The 18,191-nt window shown below is 30.8% G+C and overlaps 1 protein-coding gene across 4 annotated transcripts in view; it reads right to left on the bottom strand.

Annotated features, from left to right (window-relative positions):
* LOC121128356 (TBC1 domain family member 2B) overlaps positions 1-18,191 on the bottom strand; it is a 263,354-nt gene that overhangs the window by 143,007 nt on the left and 102,156 nt on the right. Inside the window, exon 1 of one of the 4 annotated variants that reach the window (XM_071892915.1) lies at positions 4,523-4,622. The exons of the other annotated variants lie outside the window; for them this stretch is intronic. The gene's annotated coding sequence lies outside the window, so the exon portion shown is untranslated. Of the gene's footprint in view, positions 1-4,522; positions 4,623-18,191 lie in introns of those variants that run through there. 4 annotated transcript variants of the gene reach the window in all.

Below are 18,191 nucleotides of genomic sequence, written 5' to 3'. Positions count from 1 at the left end.
TATTGAAGACAAACATATTTGTATAAACTGATATAAGTATTGAATTGTGTTCTCTTGTAAAACGGCGAGTAATTTTTATATTAAGAAAGCAAAATTATTCATTGTTATTTCCCTTAATTTTCATCTATATATTTATTTCATTTTGAAATATGGCCCTGAATTTAAATTCGACACTAAAAACGAGATTTTTTCATTAAGGCTCTAAAGTCTAAAAGACCTTCTGCAATTGAAAATATCAAAGATAATTTTCGTATTCTATGGCATAGTTGGGGTGTTAGCCAGCGGGCGTTACAAGACCTGCATTTTGTAACAAATGAGTGAATTTAGAATTTTGATGGATTTATTATCAAATTATAACTAAATAATCAATAATTACAATGATATAAGTTACACGAAAAAATATTAAAAAACTGTCCTCATTTTTTAACGCTAGGGTTTTTAAAATTATAGAACATTTTACGATAAAGTCAAAATTGATTAACAAATTATAGCATCGTCATTGAAGTTTTAATTATTACATCGGCCAATAAGGCCAGACATCACTACCAGATGGTGTCACTAACAAAATAGCAGAATATTTTTCGGAAGTACAAACATTCAAAAGGTTATTGTCAAAATTTCATGGATTTTGGGTAACTATTTATCGCGTTACAGTGGTTTAAGTAACGCTACTTTTGTGATTCTTAAAAACGATGGATTGAAAGCAATTTCGTGTGTTGATTTATCATTTGCTTTATGATGGGAAAAACACCATTCAGCCAAAGCTTGGGTTGAAAAATGTGAACCGGACTCTGCCCCAGTGAAAACAAACGATAGCTTGCCGATTTCAAACGTGGTCGTACGGACACCGATGATGCTGAACGCCCTGGTCGGCAAAATGAGGTGGTTATTCCAGAAAACATTGCAAAAACGCTAAAAATCATCATGGGTAATCGCAAAGTGAAGTTGCCAGAGATAGCTGCCACTCTGAAGTTATCAAAAGGTAGTATTTACACCATCATACACGAACATTTGGTATGAAAAAGCTGTTTTCCAAAGGGGTGCCGCGTTTGCTCACACCAGAGCATAAGCAACAACGAGCAGATGATTCAAAGAGCTGTTTGGAGATGTTCACGCGAAATAAGAAGGAGTTTTTACGTCATTACATCTTAATGGATGAAACATGGATTCACTCCAAAATCAAAACGGCAGTCTGCTGAGTGGTGTGCAGACGGAGAAAGCCGTCCAAAGACTCAAACATCGACTGGGAAGGGCATGTCCTCTGTATTTTGGGATTCGGATGGAATTTTATTCATCGACTACTTGGAACATGGAAAAACAATCAACAGCAACTATTATATCAGTTTGTTGAATCGTTTGAAGGGCAAAATTACACAGAAAAGACCTCATTTGAAGAAGAAAAAGGTGTTCTTTCACCGAGACAATGTACCTTGTCACAAGTCAATAAATAAGCCTCAAAATTGGTCGAATTTGGGTTTCGCATTGCTACTGCACCCACCGTATTCTCCAGATATGGTCCCCAGCGACTACTGGCTCTTCGCAGAACTCAAAAAGATGCTCCGTGGAAAGAGATTTGGCTCAGAAGAGGAAGTGATTGTCGAAACTGAAGCATATTTTGAAGGTTTTGATAAACCGTTCTACACCCGTGGTATCGAAAAGCTAGAGAAACGTTGGAATGATTGATTCGTTCTAAAAGGAGATTATATTGATGAATAAAAATGAATTTTGACAAAAAAATGTTGCTTCCTATCTAGGCCCGGGACTTATATATATATAAAAAAATAATATAATAAAGTTTGTGTGTGTGTCCATCATGAGTACCCCACCGTTCCACGCAAGAGGCAGAAATTTTGTATGTGTGCATATTTTGAGCCTGGTCAGGCTAAGACGGAGGAGGGAGGGGGTCACATAATGGGGTTCATTCTATACCCAAAATTGTTTTTGGCACCTCAAGGAGACTAGATAAGGGGTAAAGCTATAAATTAAAAAGTGACTGGCGTCTCATATAACAAGTATGCTAAGCAATTTAGTAATCTAAAATTATTCAAAATTAAAAAAGATATGACTAAAAAAAATAAGATGGTAAAATTACACTTCCTTCTTTTTTTTTTTATCAGTAAAAAAAATGATTTCCAATTAAATATTCTATTCGTGGATAGAATACAGTTTGTAGAGATTTGTCAGGAAATTCGTTTACGTATGTATTTGACATATACAAATTGATATTTAATTGAAATATCTGTCGTTTCTGAATAATTTTTCAATTTACCCTTTTTTCCTCAAACTTCAATTTTAGGAAAAAAATGCCACAAAACGATGGATTTTGAAAATAAGTTAAGAACATTAACAATAAAAATATAGTATTTCAATATCTTAAACATTTTATTTCATAAGTTTTGCAATATTTGCAAAAATGAACCAGTTATCGAGGGTTATTTTTTTGGGAAACTTAATTCCCCATAACTTTTTTGATTTTGCAAGTGCGAAAAAAACCTTAATAAGTTCATGTTTCTCTTTACAATGCCAATAAATGATATTTTCTAATCTTGGTTGTTTTTTTTTGCAAAATTTGTGCAAAATATTTTTTTCTATTTTCTTCACAAATTTCTGTTTGACCATTTTTTGATAAAAATAAAAGATGGACTGCACATCTAAACAATTTTTTTTACAACATTTATGTTGTTTGAAGTTTATAGCACTTGTAATCTAAATTCATAATAATATATTTCATATAATATACACACACTATACTTATATGTCTGTAAGAATACCCCCAAGGTTAGACCATCATGTAATCGGGCTTACTAGAATTTTCAATTTGATAAATTGTAACAACTGCTAGGCAAGACAGACAGATTTTGACAAAACAAGCAAAGCAATCATATTGTATTACGTGGCTATTAAAAAGCGTGGTGGAAGTCACGCGTAAAACGTTTTGGTATAACCTTGTACTTCTATTAACCTTAGAATATCCTATAATATTAGAGCAACAATGGGTCACCGTTGGCTAGTATTTTATATATATATAAATGTTTAGCATATAGATAGATGGTTGTTAGGCAAAAAAAGAAGAGATAAAATATGAACAAGAACTAAAATCTTTTTGATGTTCATATTCCTATTACAAGGAATATGAACATAAAATATTTTATATAGCCTGAGACAAGGAATTCCTCCTATAAATATATACATTGCTCCAACACCAATAACTTATACAAATATCCAATTGTAGAATAATGAGGCATTATCAAATTATTTAATAGGCTTATCATACATAATATTTACATAACAAATTGGCTTCACGGATCTTAAGGGACCCACCAAATGGTTACAGGAAAGTTCACCGGTATCTTTCAACCCCGGAAAGCACTCTTTTCACCCCGAGGAAAGTTCATCCCAAAGCAAGCTCACCGCGAGGAAAGTTCATCTCATAACAAGTTCATCCCGATGCAAGTTCACTGCGAGGAAAGTTTATCCCAAGACAAGTTCATCTCAAGGAACTAACATACTTTTTATATAATATAAATTATAATTATTAGAGAAGGGAAAAAGAGCAATTTAGGAAAATAAAAATGACATCAAGCTATGTAGCAAACTTGTTGCAATCGGTGGTTCAGTGTTAAAAAAGAAGTTTGTCGATCAGTTTAAGAAATTTTAGTTTCTCTTTCAATTAGAAACTTCTTTACTAAGATATTAATTATCCTACTGAATTATTAAATCTTTCTATTAAAAGTAGTATACAATACTAATTCATGGTAGAATGAATTTTCCTCGGGGTGAAAAGAGAATGGTCAAATTTCCAAGGGAGACAAGAACGCAGTGAACTTTCCATACACGCCACCAAATGTGCTGCGAGTGAATTTTGATCGGCCTGCCACCTATCATGGAAAATCATCTAAATATAGGCATACTAATCCAAAATGGAAGTTTCTAACATTAAACATGACTATGAAACTCGACTTAACCGTTAATAAAGTTTTGCTCCTGTCATAGACAAATATTTCACCTGAAAAAATATGCAAAAATAAGTTTGTGTTTATATTTCATTTCTTTATTATATAAACAGTTGTAGGGGGAAATAAGGGTATGCCACTATATAGCTGTTTGTCCCCTACTCTACAAAAGATTGTCGGCCCCTCCTCTATTACAACCACTGATGTCGATATGTAAAAATAAAATAAAAAACGAAAATGAATGCGGTAATCCTAACAATTTGCACTCACAATCCCCGAGTTTAATATTATTTATGACAAATATCTAAACATAGTTGTTTGCTTTGCTCCATCCCCCAAGGGAGTAACTTACTTCAAGTGTGAGCGACAACATATCAATTACTCCAATTCATAATGTCTAATTATTCATAACCTTTTTTTTTTTTTTTTTTTTTTTTACAATACACATTTAAAAAATGTAAAATAATGAAAATTTCGACTGTTAAATTTTTTAGACAAGACGATACTTTTATATAGCACCAACAATACTGGACACCCCTATAGTATCTACCCAAAAAAAAGTAACTTACTTTTAGTCTCTTTACACTTTGGCCTTCATTGACATGTTCCATACAAAATATATACGTAACTACAACTTGAATAACTTCCAACAAGAGAAACTCTGGGAATGTTTTACATATTCATATACGCTGAGGAAAGGTAACAACACACACTTCCTCACAAGTGTTTTGCAAGGTCCTTATTATAAGTAGGTAAATAAATGCATACTGTAAGTATGGATATGTACTTACATTTCTATCCAAGTACAAAATACCTAAATGTGACATGTTATAATCTTCCTTCTGATAGATTATCTCCTTCACAAAAGCACAGAATTGGGACTCATTTTTGAAATGAGTAAAACATCTCATTCCAAAGAGAAGGGAAAATACTATTTATACACAGAGATGATACCTGGCAGTGTGGATGGAAAAAGATTATTTAAATCTACAGCGTCCGGATGTTGTTTAACTTGGCAATTAGGGCCTAGGGACAGGATGGGCAATTTCATCATCGATCAATCCCACATCAAGCAGTGTCGAACTGATAAAAAGGTATAAGCTAGTCCAGGGGTTTCGGTCTGGAAATCCTAGAGCGCTCTCAGATCGTTATATTTTTTGTTGGACCGAAAAAAGCTCGGGTTGGACCGGTCTCATATACAAATTCGGTCTAGATTGTTCGAAAGGAAAAATTCGGTCTAGTTCGGTGCCTAAAGAATGGGTCTAGACCGATTTTACAGATAAATTATTTATAACATGACATCATATATTTCTTCAAGTACAATGACGTTGCAAAAAGTTTAAACAGAGACAACTCGGATTAATTTTGATCCTGACGTCTTTTATAAGTATACAGTATTTGCTCTAGAACTAATCGTGTACTTTTGAGATTTAAAAAAAAATGAATGAAAGTTGATCTAGAAAAAAAAATTGGTCGCTCATAATTATATCAGACCGAAAAATAGGTCCAAATCGGTCTTAAAAAAATGACTTAAGACCGAACCAAAAAAAAATTCGGTGCTGGACCCGAGTCTCAACACCAGTATTTACTGAAGTTGGGTCTATTCAATGATTCTTTTATGAAAGATACAGCAACTATCTAATATAATTTTGAAAACATTGTTAAACAAAACTTTAACTATTTACTATCAATCTATTTAAAAAAATTATAATTTTTTGGTAAAAAAATTTGAAAAATTAAATTTATTTACTCAATAATTATAAAAATCCACAACTATTAAAAAAATTATATTTTTTCAAAAACAAAAATATCAAAAATCTGCAGTTATTATCATAAATATTCAATTTTTTGGAAAAATTTCACTAATCTAGTTGTTCATAACAAATAAAAAAATTTCAAAAATCCATAAGTATTCATAAAAAATAACAACTCAAAAACCATTTTTTTAAAATTATATTTCTTGAAGATTTTTTTTTTAAGTTCAGCTATTCACAAAGTATCTAATTTTTGGGAGGAAATTTCATTAATCCACAGCTGTTCATAAAAAATGAAAATTTTTACAAAAAATTAAAAAAATCCATAGCTATTATCAAAAATTAATTTTTTTGGAAAAAAATTACAAAAACCCACAGCTGTTAATAAAAAAACTTATATATCTTTGAAAAAAATTTCAAACATCCGCAGCTATTCTCAAATAAATACATTTTTTGGGAAAAAAATTACAAAATACACAGCTGTTAATAAATATCTTACATTTTTTGCAAAAAAAAAAAAAACAGTCAATAATCTGCAACTATTCTCAAAAAAAAAAAATGAAAAATTAAATTAAATCTTCTAAAAAAGAACAAAAATTCATTTTATGGAATGGGGCAAAAGCCCCTTCAGCCCAGCCCCTGCGGACGCCACTGAAAAAAGAAATTATGTTTCTCCACCCTGTATAACCATAAGAGTAATGATTTTGGGTATATTTAAAGAACACGTTTAGACGAATAAAATTAATTAATTAATCTTTCAAATAAAAAAAATAACGCTCATATAGTGTACTGAGAATTATATACGAAAGGCAAATTTAATTATTCTTCGAAGCCATTAATAAATAAAATTATAACTCATTATTTAATCATAAAAACATCTCATACTAATTAAATTCTAGTATATATTGTATGAACAAATTTATACATTGTAAAATGGAGAAGAAAATTAATTCTTCATTTGTCATCGTCACGTTTCCTACTTCCATTAAAAATGGCTAAAAACATTAAGATTATACATTATTTATAAAGCAATATTTACTAGAGTGTAGTGTACTAGCAACAGTTCGGAATTTGGTATCGCAGGATACTTTTACGTTTGATTGTATTCATCTAAACAAAAAAATAAGCATGAATCGTCCAAAAACAAGTCGAAAATGAACACTCTTCTCCGCCCTCAAATGGCTATTTCCACCCACTTTTTGATAAGTAAGTTTGTATATACGTTTGTATGCCAGACACTGCAGGCCTTCGTCAGAGGGGATTGGCATCATGGCTGTAGGGGGCCAAACGTTTTAAAAATGAGTTTAAAAGAAATCAAAATACTCATTCAAAAGATTTTTGGAGTTTTGCAACGGAGGGATGGATTTCTTTCATTGCTGGTGTCAAAAGTGGTCTCTCCATCCTCACAAGACTCTTTCCACGCACTTTGTTGATGGCTCTCTGAATAGTCTGCCTTGAAATCCCGAGGTGACTGGCATGGGCCCTTATATACTTGAGGGAATTTGCCTGGGCTGTTTGCTTTTACAGATTAAGTTTGGACATAATGGCATAGGCCATCTTCTTCTCCGACGTTTCGATTTGCTGACGGGGTAAACGGTGGTCCTGGTGCGAATGGAAATTCGTCACTTACGTTTTAAGTGTCATTTTCTCGACTTGTATCGACGCTGGAGAGCTCAAATTTGTTTTTTTTTCTAACTAATTGTTTAATCTATCAAAATATGAATAAATTTCAATCACTCAACCTTAATTAATTATTGAATTAGTAGGTGTTCCGATTTCAATGAATCAGCCGCTATGTATTAAAATCACCACAAACATAACACGAATTCAAAATATCGATTCCCTAGAGAGTAACAAATTGCTTTTCGATAATACTATTTACATTAAAAGTAGGTAGATTTATGAAAAAGAATACATATGTATGTCTCCTATGAATCATTTTTTAATGTATGTCTATTATGAATCTTACAAAATGATAAATTTATGATTAGTCCATATTTTTATAAATATTAATAAAAATCGTTTAGGGTAAATAATATTACATTTGTACGAATAAACTATGGCGGTTTGTATGTTTACTCTTTTCAAATTTCGATTGCCGCTTGTGTGGAAAAGTTTCTATATGATCAAACTACGGTCAGGTTGTAACTGCAAAAAGTCACTTACACTTTCTAGGGCAAATTTTATCAAACTAAATATTGTAACTACTAAATACTTTTTACAATAAAATTTAATATTTGAAAAAAAAAATTAATTTTTCTAATTAAAAAAAAAAAATCATTTTCTGTGAATAACTATGTATTTCTGAAATTTTTATGCTAAAAATTTAATAGCTAAATTTTGTTTTCAAAAAATTTTACATAAGAAATGTATTTTTGGCAAAAAAAAATTCTAAAAATTTAATATTTGAAATTTAATTAATTTCTTTTCCAAAAATTTAATTGCCCGTGAATAGCAATGGATTTTGGAAATTTTTCCCCGAAAAAATTAAATATTTGAAAAAGAAATTAATGGTCTTTGAAAAGCTATTTATTTTAGAAATTTTTTTTCGAAAAATTTAAGATTTGAAAAAGAAATTTTCTTTGAAAAGCTATTTATTTTAGAAATTTTTTTTCGAAAAATTTAAGATTTGAAATTTTTTCTCAAAAAAAATTTATATATAAAATTTAATTTTAAAAAAAAATTCCCAAAAAATTTAATTTAATTTTGTTGTGAACAACTTTAGATGTTTGATATTTTTTCCAAAAAATTTGGATTTTTTTTGAGAATAGCTATGGATTTTTGAAATTTTTTCCAAAAAATTAAATTATTTTTCACCAGCTGTGGATTTTTTTTAAATTTTTTTTTAAATTTAAAAAAAACACAGGCACCCTTATTACTACATACAGAGTCTGATTTTTGTTTATTTCCTTCCTCTCACGGCTGCTCGCAGCTAATCAAATTATAAGTCATGACAGCTAAACTTCTTTCCTCCCAAACATTCTTCAAATTGTCAGGGTTACCATATTGAATTTCTGTTTCTTTTATATGTACATGCCGAAAGCTCATGTTTTATACATCACTGGTAATAACTATTAAACTTTTCCAAAATGTTCTACGCAATAATATAACAAAACATACGCGTATAAGCAATTCAGTGAACCCACATATAGAGCTCAATACAAGCTTAGCTTGCTTTTCTTTATTTCTTCTCTAGAAGGAAATGAGTACAAACACGACTCTTTCCCTCTTTTTTCCACCCAATCACTCTATTTGTGTATACTCCTCATGTGAAAGTAAATAGGCTGCGTGACTATTCCAGGTCTTTAGAATTCCATGACCCTACTTCAAGTCTAAAAAGTGGAAATTTTTCTTCGAATGATGTAATAGTTTTATTTTTTAATTTCATTCAAATTTGGATAAATAAAGATTTTCAAGTTAGATAGACAATGCTGTAATGAAAGACTATTCCATCACATAATCCATCTGGATACATAAATAATCCCTTATAATTATGAAAGACGGTTACGTAATACACTCAAATGTGAATGTATATTATTAAACAATTTCAAAAAATTGAAAATAAATCATGAAATGACACCATTTTTATGTTAATTAATTACTATTTATATCTAGCATGTTCTTGTTAAAATTCTAAGCTGAAACGATTTACTATAAACTATAATAGGTAAATTTCTATTCTAAAACCTCCTTGTATACAACATTTTTTGGATTTTTTTTGTCCATTTGATGTGAATATAATCAAACCCCCCATCCCCTATTGACACTCTTGAAAAGGCAACATATAATTAATTGACCATGTGAAAATACTGAATTTAATCAATATAAAACAATTTTTTCAAATGGACTCTGTGACTTATTTGTGATGTCATTGCCACTAGTGTTGGGTTTTTGGTGTGGAAATCCTAGACCGGTCTGTGACCGTTATATTTTTGTGGGACTAAATTAATTTGGTCCCACAAAAAAGCTCGATCTGGACCGGTATCATATAAAAATTCTGTCTAGATCGGTCCAAAGTAAAAATTCGGTCTAGTTCGGTCCCCCAAAAAATCGCTCTAGACCCATTTTACAGATATAATTATGTATAATATGACAGCATATGTTTTTACAAGTATAATGACGTTGCAAGAAGTTTAAACAGAGATAGCTCAGATTAATTTTGATCCCGCCGTCTTTTATATGTATGTGTTCTAGAACTTATGGTGTACTTTTGAGATTTGACATAATTCTTTTTTTAAATTCGTATTTAATATACATTCGTTTAAATTTGTGGTGGAGATTTTTACTTTTTTGTTGCATTTTTGAAAGCACAACCCATGTCTTTCAAAAAAACAAACCCACGGGGAATCGATCTTGTTTTATGAGGGGGAAAATCAAATGATTAACGAAAAAAAAAACACAACTTGCCCTTCAGAGCCCAAAATCTGGTTTGATCAGAATGAAAGATAGCCTTACTTACGTAACTTAGAACTATAAAAAACTTTTACTATGTTTAAAGTCTGTATCTATCTCCGTTTCTGAAATAAATGCATTTTGTCATTGTTTTTCTAATCGGTACGTACATCACACACACAGAGAAACACTCATAAATTATTTTAATTATATAGGAAATAGTTAAAATAGGAGTTTTTACTCCTACAGCCCTTATTTTGGCTATAGACTATAGGGCCAGTGTAGGGATAGTTAGCTCACTTTTCACTTGTTGGCCATATAGAAGATATATCCAGATCTCGGTTTTCTTTTTTGTTTTGTTTTCTGCAAAGTTCAAAAGAATAGCATTGTTAGAGTCTGCCATTTTGAAGGCCGAATCAACCCATGTTTATAAACATAATAACCATTCTTTTAAATTATATTAAGGAAAATAGTGAATTATTGGATGTCAAATGGGACCAACAAATTAAAGGACTTAATGCCAAATTTTAAAGTATATTTGATCCGGAAATGTATTCAAAATATGATATCACATCGGTATACAATCTTATTTCCATAGAGTAGATAAAAATCAACTATTAGAAAGGAAAGAATAATATAATTTAATCTAATTACTCTACATTTTTCGTACCTAATCGATCAAGAAAAAAAAATATATATATATACAAAATTAGAAACTTTACTGGGAATTTCAGTAGATATTACTTTGATTTTATTTATTAGTGTCAACAAGCAGTATACTATGCAGATGCTAAGTCTTTTTTTATTGTTAAAGCCATTTGATGAAATTTCATTGGAAATGTGTTCATTTTATGTAGTAAAAATATCAGCTATAAGATGAATTGGCTAACTGATACTAACTAATTATTTGGCCGTATGTCTGTTGGGTTGTTTTTTGTTTTTGTTTTTTTAAGAAAGGTTGTGAGATACAATAGAGCTAACGACTTATAATCCTCGGTTTAAAGTTAAGTCGAGTTAATGAAACCGGGCCTAGCCGATAGCTATCTATGTACCACGATTTGAAAATGATAACATTTTGGTCCACTGCCTGCATCGAAATATCGGTCATGGAATTATAGATACATGGAAGAATCAGCTAAGCTTGTTTTCTATATTTTCCCTCTCGAAAGAAAGGAGTAAATAAGGACGTCGACAATTCCCCCCTTTTTTTCAATTAATCAATCCTTTTATATCGCCCTCATGTGGGAATTGGGAATAATAATTCCGCGTGATCATTCTTCCTCTCTAGAATTCCATGGATCGGTGAAGTTTGGTCAATAAAAAAATTAATTTAGATCAGTCTCGAACCGAGTCTCGACACTAATCTATAGAAATAAAAGACATTTTGTCTTTCTGTCTCTATGAAAACGAGTCACATGTTATATAGCGCTCCGCTATGTATACCATAAATATATTTATATATAAGAAATAACAATGTAGTCGTATTAAGGAAATATTGTAGGCGTGTACATTTAGCATCGAGCGTGTATACAGGGTGCACTGTATTCTAGTTCTTCATGATGTAAATCATATAAACATTTGTGATAAAAGAAATAGTAATGTAGTTGTATCAATGAAATATTGCAGGGGTGTGCGTATAACAAGAGTACATTTTCTGTTTGTTTTTGTCAATGGTCTATTATGTATATCATAATTAGGCATGGGTTTTTGTAAGAACACGAGGAGAAGGGGGTAGCGTGACATATAGCACACTTGAATTAAGACAGTTGTTAATATCAGCTGCATGTGCAATGATTTCGGGGGAAGAAAATGTAATACTTCTTTAAAGAAAAGAAAATTTAAAATATCATTAGTCTAGGAAAAAAATTAAAATTATACTTTAATTCATATATTGATTTTATTATGCATTTTTGAAGCAATTTCCACCAAAGATAGGGAAGAATTCTTCTTTTAGATGGAGATGTTAGCACCCCCAGGAATGATTAAATAATGAACAAAAGAGAAGAAAGAGTTCTAGCACTCAGGATTTTAAATTTTTTAATCGCTATACTTAGTTTTTTCATCCATAAATCCCTATTCTAATCATAATTTATGAGCGTATGAATTAAGATTTGAATAAAGTATAAATACTGGTATGTTAAAATAAAATTTGTTGGTTTTTTTTAGTAAGTGCTCCTAAGATTAATATACATTATTTATTTATTCTCATTCTAGTGGATAGAACACATTTTTTACATTGATTAAATTATTGAGAAGTTACGTGTGAGCGTGCTCATTAAAAATTAAGAGTAATGCTGAGGATTTCTTGTGGTATATTAAATATTTATTAAGATCATTGCACATATCACTATATATAATACGAAAATATTATATTATTAATTTGTTATTTAATTTATTTTATTACAACTGAATAATTAAAAAAAAGGAAAAACACGCTCATTGACGTCACGAGGGATCTATTTTACTTTCTTTAGGGACCGACAAATGGGACTGGACTGAATAAGACCTGATTGGACTAGACTGCGGTCCATGGTCCTAAATAAGGAACGATACAACCACTTCCTGGCAATGCCTGTTACAAAAGTTAATATTTAAATAAAAAGACGCCATGGACTCATAATATCTACATTTAAGCTTACATTCAAAAATAAATTCTCATATGAGAATTACAATATATGTAAATATATATATCTCACTAAGTAAACAGTCAAAAGAGAAAGTTTATTCCGTTTATTTTTTAAAAAGTCATATCCATTTTTATAATATTAGATCTGATATATACATACGTATAGTAATATCCCTTATTCTTAAACGCACAAGGTACATACAAAATATGTAAGCTATATGAAAGAATAATAATCAAGGGAGTAACTCTTTAGATATGTTAGTCGATGATCAAAAGCTTTCTCCAAGAGTATTCAAATTTAGACATGCTAAAGCGTTAATATACGTTAATATGGTGTATTATGTTAACTAGGGCGGTTTATTTTTCATCCTTTTTCAAATTTGGTTTAAGCTTCCGCAGAATTATAGAATTCCGTCTAGAAAATTTAATATATGAAATATAATTTAAATTTTTAAATTTTTTGTCTAAATTTTATAATTTTAGAAAGTCTTTTCAAAAAAAAAATTACGTTTTGTGAACGACCTGTGGATTTTTGAAATTTTTCTTTAAAAAATATTATTTCTTTGCGAATAACTATTGATTTTGTGTTAAAAATTCCCAATATTCTGTCAAAAAAAATTATATCTGATATATAATTTTAGAAATTTTTTGTACAGCTGCGGATTTTTGAAATTTACCCCCAAAAAAAAAATATTTTTTTTCTAAATAGGTGTTGATTTTTAAAAAAATTCTTCAAAAATTCAAATATAGTTTTAGAATTTTTAAAAAAAATTCCTAAAAAGTTATTTTTTTGCAAATAGCTTTGGATTTTTTAAATTTATTGCAAAAATAATCATGATTTCAAAAAAAAATTAAATTTTTTTATCGAAATTTTTTAAATTTTTGTTAAGGGCTAGTGATTTTTGTAATTTTTTTTTTTAAATCTAAAAACGACCCCCCCCTAAATATATTCCTACAGACGCCCCTGGGCTAGTTATAAATTTGTAAATTGGTATGAAAGTATACAAAATTTCATTTTCATTTTCTTGACTTGTACGTAAGTTAGAGAGCTCAGATTTGTTTTGTTTTATAACTAATTGTTTTTACCTTAATATATTAAAATATGAATTAATTTCAATCCGACAACTTTCATTAATTCATTATTTGTAAGTATTCAAATTTCAAAGCACCATCCGGTACAAAAAGTCGTTACCACTTTTTAGTTCATATTGTATACAAAACTATCTACATGAGAGTACCCCAAAAAGGTGTATTCACTTAAATAAGTATATAAAATGCTCTATAAAAGGCGGATGTAGTTCTTCAGACAAATAATTTTTAAAAAACATTGTCATACCTGCTATTAACAGATAATTATAGTTGAGAAACTTAGAATTGTTAACTACTCTTAATAGGGCTATTAAACACTATGACTATCCGTCCATAATAATAACATAAATTAATCGTTTCAACAAAGAATCATAAATCATTCTATCTATCCATGCATTTATTATATAAATCTTTCGTCAAGAGACCTATGTTTATTTTTTATGTTGATTATTACTGATTCCATTGTTCCAAATTAGTGATAGGACGATTGATCGGAATCGGGTATTTGTTCTCGGACCGAGAAAATAATTTTTCATTTGCGATTCCAATTTTTGTTTATTACTGGTATTTTAATATATATTACTTTTCTAGGTTATGAAAAAGATTAGGATTAATTAAGAATTTTTTTATTTTTTTTTGGCTAGAAAATTTAATTTTAATTTTTGTCTGGTAATATAAAGTCACAACATCAACTTTGTATGTAAGAAAAATATACACCATATTGTATGTCAATCCTTTTTTAAATGAGCAATAATATCATTTAATACTAGTGGTAGTATCCGGCAATGCCCTCAGTTATTAGGGGGGTTTGCCAAGGAACCAATTGACCAAGGCCTGCTCGTGCTTTTTGCTTCGTATAGGGAAGGGGTCGGGTAACTTTTTGTAGCTTTACCTAAACAGAACTTCTAGTAAAATTAATTACAAACAAAACAAACTGCAAGATGTTTATTTCATTTAACACTAGGATGTAAAAGTCCTTCTCAATGGCATTGAAATAACACACAAGAAATATCTTAGTTAATTACACATTTAGAAACATAAATAAAACAGTTATTCTTTTTTTAGTGATGGGACGATTAATCAGAATAGGAAAATCCGATATTTATTCTGGAATCGGCATCCAGAAAATAAGATTAAATGTTTACAGATTTCTTGTTCATCTACAACGTTTTGGACGAGCTGAGGGTGGTCCTGGAGACGCCCAACTGCATGGAGTGCATGAATGGAAATTTGTAGATTACTTTCAAGTGTCATTTTCTCGACTTGTACGTGAACATTGTATATTAGGTAGATTTATGGGGGAAAAATACATAGATTAGTCTCCTATGAAGCATCGTTTGATGTATTTTACCATTCTATTTTGAATCTTACTAAATGATAAATTTAGGATCAATGCATTTCATTTGTTGCAAAATCACTCAAGAAAAATAATATTACATTTGTATCATAAACTATGTCTACTCTCTTCAGATTTCGATTGCCGTTTGTGTGGAAAAGTTTCCATGTGGTTCAGGGTGTTACTGCAAAAAGTCACATACACTTTCTAGGATATATTTTATAGAACTTAAAATTGTAGCTATTATGATGGATTCACTGATGTACTTCTCCACGCATTGTGGACGCGTATCTTCTTCCTCTTTATTATACTTATTTGTAATGGAACAAAAAATCGGAATTGCTTTTTACTAGAAAATATAATATTTTAATTTTATTTTCAAAAAGTCTTATATTAGAAATTCAATTTTTGAAATTTTTTCCCAAAAAAATTATTTCTTTGAGAACAGCTTGAGATTTTTGAAAAAAAATTATATTTGAATTTTTTTTTCCAAATAATTTAATTTTTTGTGTACAGCTGTGGATTTGGGAAAAAAAATTTAATTTCAAATTTTATATTTGATTTTTTTTTTTTCAAAACATTCAATTGTTTTGGATTGAAAGAAAAAAAAACTTAAAAAACAAGCCTCTCCACAAAAAATTATAATCCTGTGGACGGCAAAATGGTATTATTTAAAATATTAAGGAATTGAAATCGGCATCGGGAATTTTGAATACAATATGATCGGAATCGACATCACTTCTTTTTTTTTTTTGGAATAGTCTACTGTTTAATTTTGCATGACCCACAAGCAAAATTTGTGAGAGGTCATCATTGGCCACAAATTCCATGCTTATTTCTCTGTAAAACAAAGTTCAATAAGTTATCCTGCCAATCCTTCAACCTCACCAGGCAAAATCCTTCAACCTCACCAGGTAAATCAGTCAGATCATATTTTAACGGAACTACAATCCAGCTGACATGTATAGATCATACTCTGACAGAACCTTTTCGTATGTTTGTTGAGGCGCCTTATGAATGGTTCCTGCATATCACTAAGACTGTAGTCATTACAGTCTTCTATAACTCTAAAAGTTTTCTACAGGATGAAACGATTAAATCTGCCGCAACTTTATAGCAGCACGACTGATTTTTCTGTTGCTAAGGGGTCTTTTAGTATTTGCTTACTTACAAACAAAGCGCCATGACAACAACATCTCTATAACATGGACAAAAAGAACAATATTTCAATAAGAGAGATCAAAGATGCGCCGCTTTTCAACTTATGCTTAATGATGATCCCACTTTTAACAACAAGAAAGGTTAGAAGCATCAGAGCGAACCTTAAGGAGTGTGAAACCCCCATGGTTCAGACTCGTCTCAAGTGAAGGCTATTTCATGCCCTCCCCACATCATCCACGTTGGCCTCAGAGTCAACACTGAGGTCTACCTCAAGGTTGTAAAGGAGGTAATGTTCCCATAGATACAACAGGTGGCCGGCAAGAGGCGGTGGGAATGGCAGGAGGACTACACTCCGCCCATAAGGTCCATGTCACCCAGAAGTGGCTGAAAGAGAATACATTTGACTTCGTACCGTTCTGACATTGGGCCCCTCCTTAACAGATTTGAACCCCTCGACTACTGGGTGTGGCCCTACGTCAAGAATAATACAAACATGACCCCCACAACACCAAGAAAAGCCTGATGGCCATTATTCGTCGCACATTCGCCTTTCTCGGGCCAGTCTAAGTTCAAAAGGCGTGCTCTCGTTTCCATACCCGTATTGTAGCGGTTTTGGAGGTGGAAGGCGGTTACATTGAATAAATTCTTCTCTCTTACCTAATAAACGTGTGTGTTTCTTGATTTCAATAAATATTACAAAATAAAACTGTAGTTTCATTTTTTTGGCGCGACAGATTTAATCGTTCCACACTGTATTTACTTAATTTGGGCTAATTTACCCCTGCTTCCCGATCACTGGTATAGAGAGTGTAATTGAGGCTGAAGGTGACTTTGCTGCACAAAATAAATCAGAATCCATCAAGCTTTACGAATTGAATTTTATCCTTTTAATCTGATAACTTGTTGGAGAGGAAATTAAATTTGACAAAGTTCTTTTCGCGATACAGATAGCTTGCACACCCTGTAAATAAACCTTAGCCCCGAAGATGTATTAAAAGAATGAGTAAATTTGTCAATTTACTATGATTGCGTTATATTTTTCTGAAATAGCTTAAAATAAAACAAAAACTCATTTAAAAAGTGAACTAGGAACGATTAAATTAATTCAAAGTGAAGGATTGAATGAACACCAAAACGATTAAAAAATGTGAAGAATGACAAGCCTGGCTTGAATAATGAATACCGTCCCATACAAGCCACAAAGAAAGGAAAAGTTGATATACAAAAAAGTAGGAGAACAACTGATGTGTATTTGGAAATGATTGTTTACTATTCACAATATTCAATATTCATGATTATGGAATTGTATTACAACGACAGACCCTTTTCCTGCATTTATCAAAATTGAATCGGAAGTCAAAATATTTTATAATTGAATCCCATAAATAATATAGTATAGTGTTATACATTAACAACGCATAATATCAAAATGTTTTGACTTGCTTTGTTATCTGTAAATTGCCTTTATAAATAGGGATATTATGTACACTAACAGTATCATGATATGGAGATGTGAAACTTGACCCAATCCTCATGAGCATACATTTAAAAAAAAGTATTTCTAGGCCTGCTCTTCTAGATTGTTTATCCTTTTAAAAATAAAATACGTGCGATCAAATAGCAATATGGTTTTTATAGTGATGTTTGTAAGCAAATATTTAACCTTTATTTAACAACCAACACAATGTAGGCTTTTTGAAGTACACTTATCGTCGATTTAGACCTCTCCTAATGTCCTACGATACACCGGTTGCAAAGGAGCCGCATGAGGGTTATTAACTACCAACAAAGTATTACATACCTTGTCAGAGCCCTGTAAGGTTAATATCAAAAATAGTTAAAAACCTTTGAGTTGTGAAGAATAACAAGGGTCCTTTATG

The sequence above is a fragment of the Lepeophtheirus salmonis genome, chromosome 13 (assembly GCF_016086655.4).
Source record: "Lepeophtheirus salmonis chromosome 13, UVic_Lsal_1.4, whole genome shotgun sequence".
Lineage (NCBI taxonomy): Eukaryota > Metazoa > Arthropoda > Copepoda > Siphonostomatoida > Caligidae > Lepeophtheirus > Lepeophtheirus salmonis.
Note: the sequence above shows the minus strand (reverse complement) of the source record. Positions and strands in the feature narration are given on the sequence as shown.